The following is a 9536-nucleotide window of genomic DNA, read 5'->3' on the forward strand; positions in this document are numbered from 1 at the left end:
TTGTTTTATTTATTTGTTTTTCTTTGCATCCCTGATGTTGGATTTCTTTTATTTACATCATCTATTATAGACATCCCTCCTTTAGCTTTCTTTTATTCATTACTTCAATCAATCCATCAACACAACTAGTTTTTTAAATTAGGTGCATCGCATGATAGATAGCTTTGCTTGTTATGAGTGGGCCCCAACTCTTGGCTTACTAATTCACTAGGATATACAATGCATTCAACATCCCATTGCCCATTCAACCATTTTGCTTAGATCATCATTACAGCTAGAGTGACATTCTCTACTTCCTAAAATTGTCTCAGTAATCTCACACCAACTAGCCCCATGCATTGTGATGGTGCGCGATCTGGCGGTTCTCACTTGGCAGGTGACTCGGATGCCAAGTTGGAAGTTTCCTTTGTCGGTGACCGAGTTATGTAGCTCTGCAAGAGAGAGAGTTAGATTTTCCGGGCTGCTTTTACCCAGGGTGGGCACTCCGATTCTTAAGTCAGCAAATAGTTTTTTGATATACTAGGAAGATTAGAGAGTGTAAGAGATTAATTGCGCATACCTTCTTTGAGAGGAATGGTGCCTTTATATAGGTGTGAGTGATTAGAGACCTTCTATAACAGGTCCTAGGCTCTCAAAGAGCCATTTCTGTTAAGTTGGGAGAGAATAATTTTGTCAGTTACAAGATCCACATAAAGGGTTGAGGTCTGTCTAGTCGATCTCGATGCGGATAATGCGTGTAGTCCGACCTAACGGTCAACTCATTAACATTTCGGAGAACTTGGTGTGGTAATGGATCTATGTGATTAGTCGACAAGCATGCCTTGTAGGTCGTCGATAGTACCTTTCTTGGCTCAGTTGGTCCCTAAGGTAGGTCGCTCCTTGCTAGGAAGTCCTTTAGGTCCGCCAAGCCAAGGTACCTTAGGTTGGCCCTAGCAAGGTGCTACTAGCCAACCTATTGAGGTGATCTGCTTACTTAGTGTCGAGGTGTCACTTGGAACCCATGTGTCATGATGTAATTCAAAGGACCAAATTACCCCTCATCACATTGCTTAATCAAATCAGTAATTAGCTCCCCTCTTGCACCAACAACATGCATATAGCATTATAGAGGACAACATGCATACATTCACCAATTTAAAAATCTATTTCATTTGTAAAAAAGAAAGCTTTTCTTGTTTTATGCTCTTATTCATATAGTTTGATATTTAAATTTTTGTTAACATGGTCATCATTCTTTTGAAATTAATTATTGTTATAGTTTAATTCATTTGTTTTCATCTCATTTGATTTATTAGAAATCCATGCTTCTTTGATTACTTAATCTCTTTCTCTTTGTTTCTCTTTTGTAGTTAATGTTCCTTTTCTTAGTTGCTAATATGAATGATTAGGTTCTTCTCTTGATAATTTAGTGTGTAGAAGTTTTAATATATTATTTTTTTAGCTAAAAATTATTAAATATTCCTTAGAACATTGGTGAAATAGAGGTCAGTTTAACTGGGCGTGTGTGGGGTGCTTAACACCTTCCCACACCGTATCTTGGTCCCTAGACCCTAAGAATCTCTATTCTCCATTGAATATCAATACAATGGTGTAGAGGATTCTCAAGAACTATGGATACACAGATAGGCCTTTGCCTCTAAAATAATCATAGTTATCCACCATAGTACAACAACGATAGCCTGATGAATAATCGTGGTCAGTTACTACGTTATAGAACCCTTGTTGATAACCATAGTGCTCAAGAACACACCCTGCAAAGCGCTATTCAATATTCATGTAAGCTTGTGGATGGAAAGTGCCCAATCTTTATACAACATGCATGCTCTAAAAAGGCTTCCTATGAGTGACATGTGGTAAGATTCTAAAGAAGTGACAATGACAACCCATGCAAGCTAGTAGTTGGTCCCATTCTACAATTTGATGCATGTCTTTATCTAATCATCCTAGGGATCTAAGCATAACTGCCTTAAAAAAGTTTTGGAATTCTTTATTCCATGCCTATATATATGTGTGTCCTTCGACTTGTAAGCCCTTCTTCAAAGGAGGGGGATCACTCACTCATTTTTCTTCACTATCTTTTTGATCCTTGAAAACCCTAATCCTTCTTCTATCTAATCATAACTACCTTAAAAAAGCTTTGGAATTCTTTATTCCATGCATATATGTGTTTTTTGACCTATAAGCCCTTCTTTAGAGGGGGATCTCTCATTCATTCTTTTTCATTGTCTTCCCATGCCTTGAAAACCCTAATCCTTCTTCTTCTCAAATTCATGACCTAAACCACTAACACCATCACCTTACATTTTTTAGGGGAGGTGAGTAATTAGAAGAGAACTAAGGTTTAAAGATTATTCACAGTGCCACTTGACACATCAATTGTGTGCCTATACTTAACTCATTAATACAACACAAAGTGTCTTTTGATTAATTTATGTGACATCTTTGTTGCCTTTGTTGTTTTGTTGCTTTGTTTCATAGGCTTACTCAACCCACTCAAGTGCTGCATAGGGCCTTGATGACTAATTTTGTGCCAGTAGCACATAGATTATAAGCATGTACGTAGGATAAGATCATCATCTTTTTAAAACAAAATACATCTATTGAATCGACAAAGAGAGACTCTCAATGGAAAAACTCATTAGTTAAGATGATGTAATTTGACCATTAAAAGCCAATTTATAGACATTAATTGGATTCATTAATTTTTACTATACCCAAACTAGTAAAAAATAGTAAACTTTCTAAAAATAATAAATCTTGATAATAACATAAAAACAACCCAAATGAGTCAAAATCCTAAGCAAATATGATTACTTTTCTTCTAGATGAGATCACATCAATGCCCAATAGAGCACGCCCCATGGACGCTTCACATGCACATCTCAACCTGCATTGGGAACATCTCTCGTACTTGTCATTGGTAGATGTTCCCAATACACGATTGGGATGTGTTGTGGGGCACACCCAATGGGCGTCGATGTAAACTCCTTCTAGACTTGATTAGACTTAAATGTGATGAAATTCTAAGACATACCAAAAATAGTAAAACTCCATTACATTGAAATTTTAATAGATAATATAAAACCATGGCATTTTCATATATCATATGTGTTGTTTCAATGCATGAATCAAAAGTTATGGCCTCCAAACTAGGGGTTATATGAGTTGGGCCAAGCTAGGTTAAGCACCATTTATAAAGGCTTCAGCCTAGGCCTGGGACTAACCCACACCCTATGCCTAGATTATAAGCCCAAGTCTAACCCTACACAGACCTGGTCCAGGCTTACAAGATTTTTAAGCCTAGTGAAAGATATTTAATGAATTATGGGTCAAGCAAAAACTTTGGGCCCATGACATCTAATGATAAAATTTTAATTATACAAAAAATTTAAATTAAATAATTTATACTATATGAAGAAAAAATATTGCACAAACCAAGCTAGGATTTGTGCTTATTGCATAAAAAAATCAAAGCATGAGCCTCATTTAATTCCTAAACTTGGTTTGGCTTGGCTTATCTATCCCTTTATAGATGAAGACAAGGCCTTCATTCCCATTTTTTAGCAATCTGGAACTTGGGATAATTTATTATATAAAATACATTATAATATAAAAATATTATGTATATTATATATTATATGTTTAATAATAGGGTTCAACTATGATGCTGGAAATACATGATAATGAAAAAACTTATAACCAATCAACTAGCATCGTAAAAATGGTAACCAATTAGATGGGTTTTCATCAAAATTCAAGGGGGGTTTGATTAGTTAAAGCCTTTCTAGTATCATGTCTTTCTAGCATCATAGGTTTTTCCTTAATAATTCATTATAATATATTGCAAGTTGGGTCAGGCCTGTACACAAAAGCTTAGGCTTGAGCTCGGAAATTTGTGAGCTGGGCCAAGAATGATCATCAATACTCTAAAAGTTTGAAGCCATTTTTCTCATGTTTGGGCTTGTTTTCTTTTGGTTTCATAGCAACTTGTTTCACATCATTTTGAATTAATTTTGTTTAGTTTTTCTTTTCAAAACGCAATTAGTGTTTTTAGTTGAAGTGTAATTATATATAACATCCTTATAAGAGGGAGAAGCAAATGATTTGGTTAGAGTTGTGAAGTAGGCTGAGAAAAAGCCATAAAGGTCAAACCTCAACGGGAAAACAATGAATTTCAAAAATTCTTGAAATCAATCCAAGAAAGTAATTTTTTTCTAAGGATCAGTTTGGAAGGAGTACAAATACAAATTTTTTGCAGTACAAATACATAAAAAATGTAATGTTTTGCACTCTACATATTTGTATTTGTACTCCTTCCAAACTAAGTATAAGGATTTATTTAGGACATGCATTATAACAAATTGATCCTTGGAACCCTAATTAATCCTTCTCCCACTTCTTTTCAACTTTAAGACCTAGACCACTAATATCATCACCTGATAGAAGATGTTAACCTTTTAGTGATCTAACTCATACATTAAAATGTTGAGAAAATACTCATAATTACAATTATGACATTAGCATCCCCTCGTGTATAAAATATATACAATTCCTCACCCAAGACACACATGGTAACACTGATGGAATGCTGATAGCGTGGTTGATGAAATCAACCATGACACTACGTTAAGAAAAGATCATCTCTTTTGATTAAATACTTTTAGAGGTCCAATCTATTGCTAATATGCTGATTGCCTAGTAGCTGAGATGGTCACTCCGCGTCCCTTCGAATATGGAGGTGCATGTGGTATCAAACCTGCTTTATGGAAGTTTTCTGAGGTGGTGAAGTTAGAGGACCTCACGCGCACCCTGCTGTTCTTACCCCTTAATCCCCCTTTAATGGTAATAGGTAATAATAAAAATGGAAAAAAAACAATTATTGTCATTTTTTATCTCTTATTTCAGCTGATGACCTCATCTTATATATTTTTGTTGGAGGGAGATTCAAAATTTCAAGAATCTCCTCTCTCTTTCTCTGTCACTTTTTTTGTTTTAATTTTGTCTTTTCTCTCTTTCCCTCTTTCATGTAAATAGAAGACTCTTGTTCTACATTATTTGGGAAAAGAGTTGGATTGGAGTATATTACTAGAATTGTTCTTCTTATGTGTAGGAATCTATAGGAGAAGAGCAATATATATCTTTACATGCATGTGAAGAGGGTTGGGGGTGATTTTCACACACGCGTGCCGAGCTGGGCCGAGACATGGGCATGGGTGCATGCGCAACATACAACAATAAAATATAGTTCTCTATCTGTCTTATTTCCTGAGCACTCCTTTGTGGTTCACAGAGGTCTAGTAAGTGAGTGCACGACTACCAATAGCCTGTGGACTGTTTTATCTTGGCAACCGATTTGCATTCACCCAGCTGCACTGTAGGGGCAAATGCGGTTTTAAAGAGAGTGACCAAGTGGCACGACTCAACCCTCCATTTATCTGCAATTCTCAATCTCGTTTCCAATAACATTGCCGCATTTCAGTTAGAAAAGCATTCACCAATAAATTCCATTCTTCCTTCTTTATTATTTATTTGTCCAACAATTTTTTTATTAAGCCTTCTAACCAAAACAATGGTTCTATCAATAAAATCAAAGTGATTAGTAATCTATTGTTGAATGAGCATTTTGTTTGGAAAATGTGTACTTCTAACCCACAATACTCATTTCAACATTGGTAATCAAGGGTGTGGAAGAAATTACCAATCATAAAACATTAATGGATGGAGAAGAGGATGAGGCCACATACATGAAGTCTCCCATGCTACAGATCCAATTCTAATTTAGTATGCACTACAAAATCATATCATGAAAAAAAAAGAAAAAAAAAAAAAAACATAACTCATCATCTATAGAGTTTCATGTTTGAGGACCTGAACCCATCAATCTAAATTGATATCCCAATTTTGAGACCAGATCTACCACCCACAAGACTCTACCCAACCAACTTCCAACATGACCCACAACCACACATCTCAAACATGTTTTGTATTGTTTATCATTGAGATACATGATGTTGGGTTGCAGATCAAGTTATAACCAATAACCTCAGCAATCTCTAGTAGCAAACAAAATGTTCTAGATCAAATCTAGTTTGAATTAACATTGTCTTAGGTCTTCAAATCACTCATCTTGATTCATTGGCCCTTAGTTCAGACCATCAAAAATTTTCTCTTTAATATCTTTACCCTGGTAGAGAGCTCTCCAGGTAGAATTCATACAGATCTAGATGATTGAATTGATATCACCTAAGTTCTCTTATAAATCTTGTATATCTAGACATGAAATGGATTGGATATGGACTTGATCCAGTTGAACCGTGTTGCATTTTAGCTAGATCTAATTTTAACTCAGGTCCATATTTGTCCCATTTACCTATTTTGATTAATTATGATTTCAAGAACTATATCACAGCATTATGATAGGATAAGAAGAAGAAAAAGAGAGAGAAGAAAATAAAAAGATAAAAAAGAAAAAAAAAATGAAAAAAAAAAACAAGAAAGATTTTCTTTCAATAAGAGTGTGGAGCCAGTTTTGCTTGGTCTCACTCTCCACTATTTTGTTTTACTTTATTTCCCCTGAGAGAAAAAGAAAAGGAGATTAAAGACAAAAGTAGAGCTGTCAATGGTTTGGGACAGGGTTATCATCCCTGAAACCATTTATTAATTGGTCTATATTGTATAAAATATGATAACATTGGCTCCCCACAAAGTGCATTTCATGGCACATCCCGACTGTGCATTGGGAACATCTCCCCCCCGACAAATGTGAAAGATGTTTTCATTGTACATTGAGATATGCTGTGGGACACGTATGGGTGCATTCTATGTGGAGTCAATTTGGACTCCTATCAAGTAGGCCCAGAATCGAACCAATTATTGATTGGGATAATCGGATCTGACCCGATTAGACCTGATTATACTTGTCATCTATAATTACCTATATATAACAACTTACAGCTTCATTTTGACGATATTACCTTAATAAAAATGACAATCAGTAAGAAACTGTTAAATGTTGATAAATATACTTTTAACCAAAATTATCTTATATATTATTTATGAAAATTTTCCTTTAAACATAAAATATAACAAAAATTATAAAAAAAAAACAAGGTGCTTTTATTATGTAATCAATCAGAGTCCTAATCAGTTTGGGAAAAAAAACTGATATTGACCCAATTATAATTTAGACACAATTCATAACCAGAACCAATATACAAGATCAGTTTGGTCGGTTCTATTAGGTAGACCTGACCCATTGACAGCTTCGAATCCTATTTTATCTCAATTTTCATTTGTTTTTGTTTTCTCTTGTCAGTTAAACTAATTAAGAAAAGCCAGTTTCTTTCAGATTTCTCTTCCTTTTTTTTTTTTTTATTTTATATACAATAATAGTGTGAAAGGAAATGATTGTGACGAGATCCAAATCCAGTCCAAATTTCAATTACATTTATATAATCAGCTTGTGATCTATCTCATTTCACAACATGGATGCATACTTTTGATGATCCAAACCCAGTAAATATAGTATGGATAGTAGCTCACTCCATTTCATTCCCCACTTCAATGTCTTACCCTGAATTGGCAATGGGTTGAAAGTAGAAACCAATATGATGGAGAAATGTGGTTTTTGTATCCTATCTCATAAGGCTCACATGGATGTATGAGACAAGAGGGTAGAGGTTTGACTTAGAAAGCTGTACTGATAAGGTGGGGTTTCATTGTTATTGTAAATCCAAAATTAACAGCCTTCTACCCTATTCTCTTTCATTACATGGTTGTAGTGGACTCTGAGACAGTGTTTGACCCATCCAGTCAGACCGGTGATCTGGTGATTCGGTCATAATCTTGGTTCAGGTAAAATCTAGCCCCTGTTATGTTACAAAAACCCATCAACTTGGCCAATGACTCATTGACTTGAATAGTTGAACCATTGATCCATGTGATCGATTTGTTATGTGGGTTATAGTGTGTTTTTATTATTTTATTTTATTTTGAATTTTTTATATTAATAATGTGATGAATTGACCAATTGACCCAAATGATTGAACCACTGACCCATTAACCCATAAGAAAAAAAAAGTTCAGCCTCTGAGCTGGGCTTTATTTAATGGCCATTGGAGTGAGTCAACTCAGTGAGTCGTGAGGTGTTAAGGGGGAGTTAAGGGAAAAGGGGATGGGCTATTCCTGTTGTATAGTCCTGTGAAGTTAAAAAAATCACAAATTTGTTAGAAATATGTATTGCTATATATATATATATATAGGAATGTCACTAAAAAAATCATATATGAATGTTATTTCAACATGAAATTTGACTTTGCAAGAGCGATTGAGGTCTGACTTAATTGTTATGTTAACTGATTCGATCCAGGATAGATATGGATTCAATTCCCGCAACCACTGACTTTAGAAAAGAGGAATTATTATTGGTGCGATTGATCAATCAAAAACACAACACTAACATAACATCTCTACACCAAACACCCCCATAACCCTATAGTTTCTTCAAACTTTTTGGTAAGCTAAATTCAAATATAGTATGGTGGAGTCCAGATTTCCTGCTCACTTTTTTTGCCCATTCTCTATCCACAGTGAATTATAAAGATGAATGGAATATGGTTACAATTAATTTACTACGGGTAGAGAGTGGGTAGGAAAAGTGAATAGAAAATCCAGAGTGATACCCACAAAAACGCTACGTACCCACACGACACTACCGCTGGGCATCAAAAACATCTTATCTTGGATGACAACTGAGATGTTCCCGATCTATGATTAGTGTCTTGTTGGTAGACGGGTGAGCAGCACATCTGGATTCAGTTTCTTCAAATTCAAACTTGGAAAGTGGGTGGAGTCAGGGCTACCCAGCTGCTTGAGCCACGGATTGCCAATTTGCTATCCCTTATGTCACCCTTATACGCCCTTGGCTGGCCCCATTTAGATTCCTGATTCCCACCGTAAAAAGTGGCACAGATCTGAGGCAAAGGATGTTTTTGGATGTTTTTGGATCGATGAGGGTACCCTCACATGAGGTGGCTCTTCCTTCTGTCGGCAGACTGCAGTCTATTACTCAACAAACCATTCTCCAACTTAATTGTATAGGCCCAACCCAAGCCCCATCTAAAACAAATCCAATGGCCAAAACTAAAAGAACCACTCCCTTATGGTGTGGGCCCTTGTTGAATCAGAGTAATAAGAGATGCCCATCAAGTGATTTGAGTTGCAGCATCACAAGCATTTCTTCTGATCAAAAGCATCATCCATGAAGTTTGTCTACACGAAATAAGAAAGAATATGCTTTTGGACAAACAATTCAACAAAATACTGCAAGTAGGCATCCCTTCACATGGCAGCTCTGGTGCCTTCTACCCAAAAAAATGAAAAAAAAAAACGCCCTGGTTCTGACCCCAAAAAGGGTCCACCAGACCTTCTCAAAGATGGGTCATGACAGAGTTTGTTTCGCTCGTCCCAACTTTACTCACTTGCGTAGTTGCGTTGTAGCAGAAAAATGAAAAATAAAAATGACTTGACTTTGGCAC

Source organism: Nelumbo lutea, chromosome 1 (genome assembly GCF_056320005.1).
Source record: "Nelumbo lutea isolate HS-2025 chromosome 1, American lotus-T2T, whole genome shotgun sequence".
Lineage (NCBI taxonomy): Eukaryota > Viridiplantae > Streptophyta > Magnoliopsida > Proteales > Nelumbonaceae > Nelumbo > Nelumbo lutea.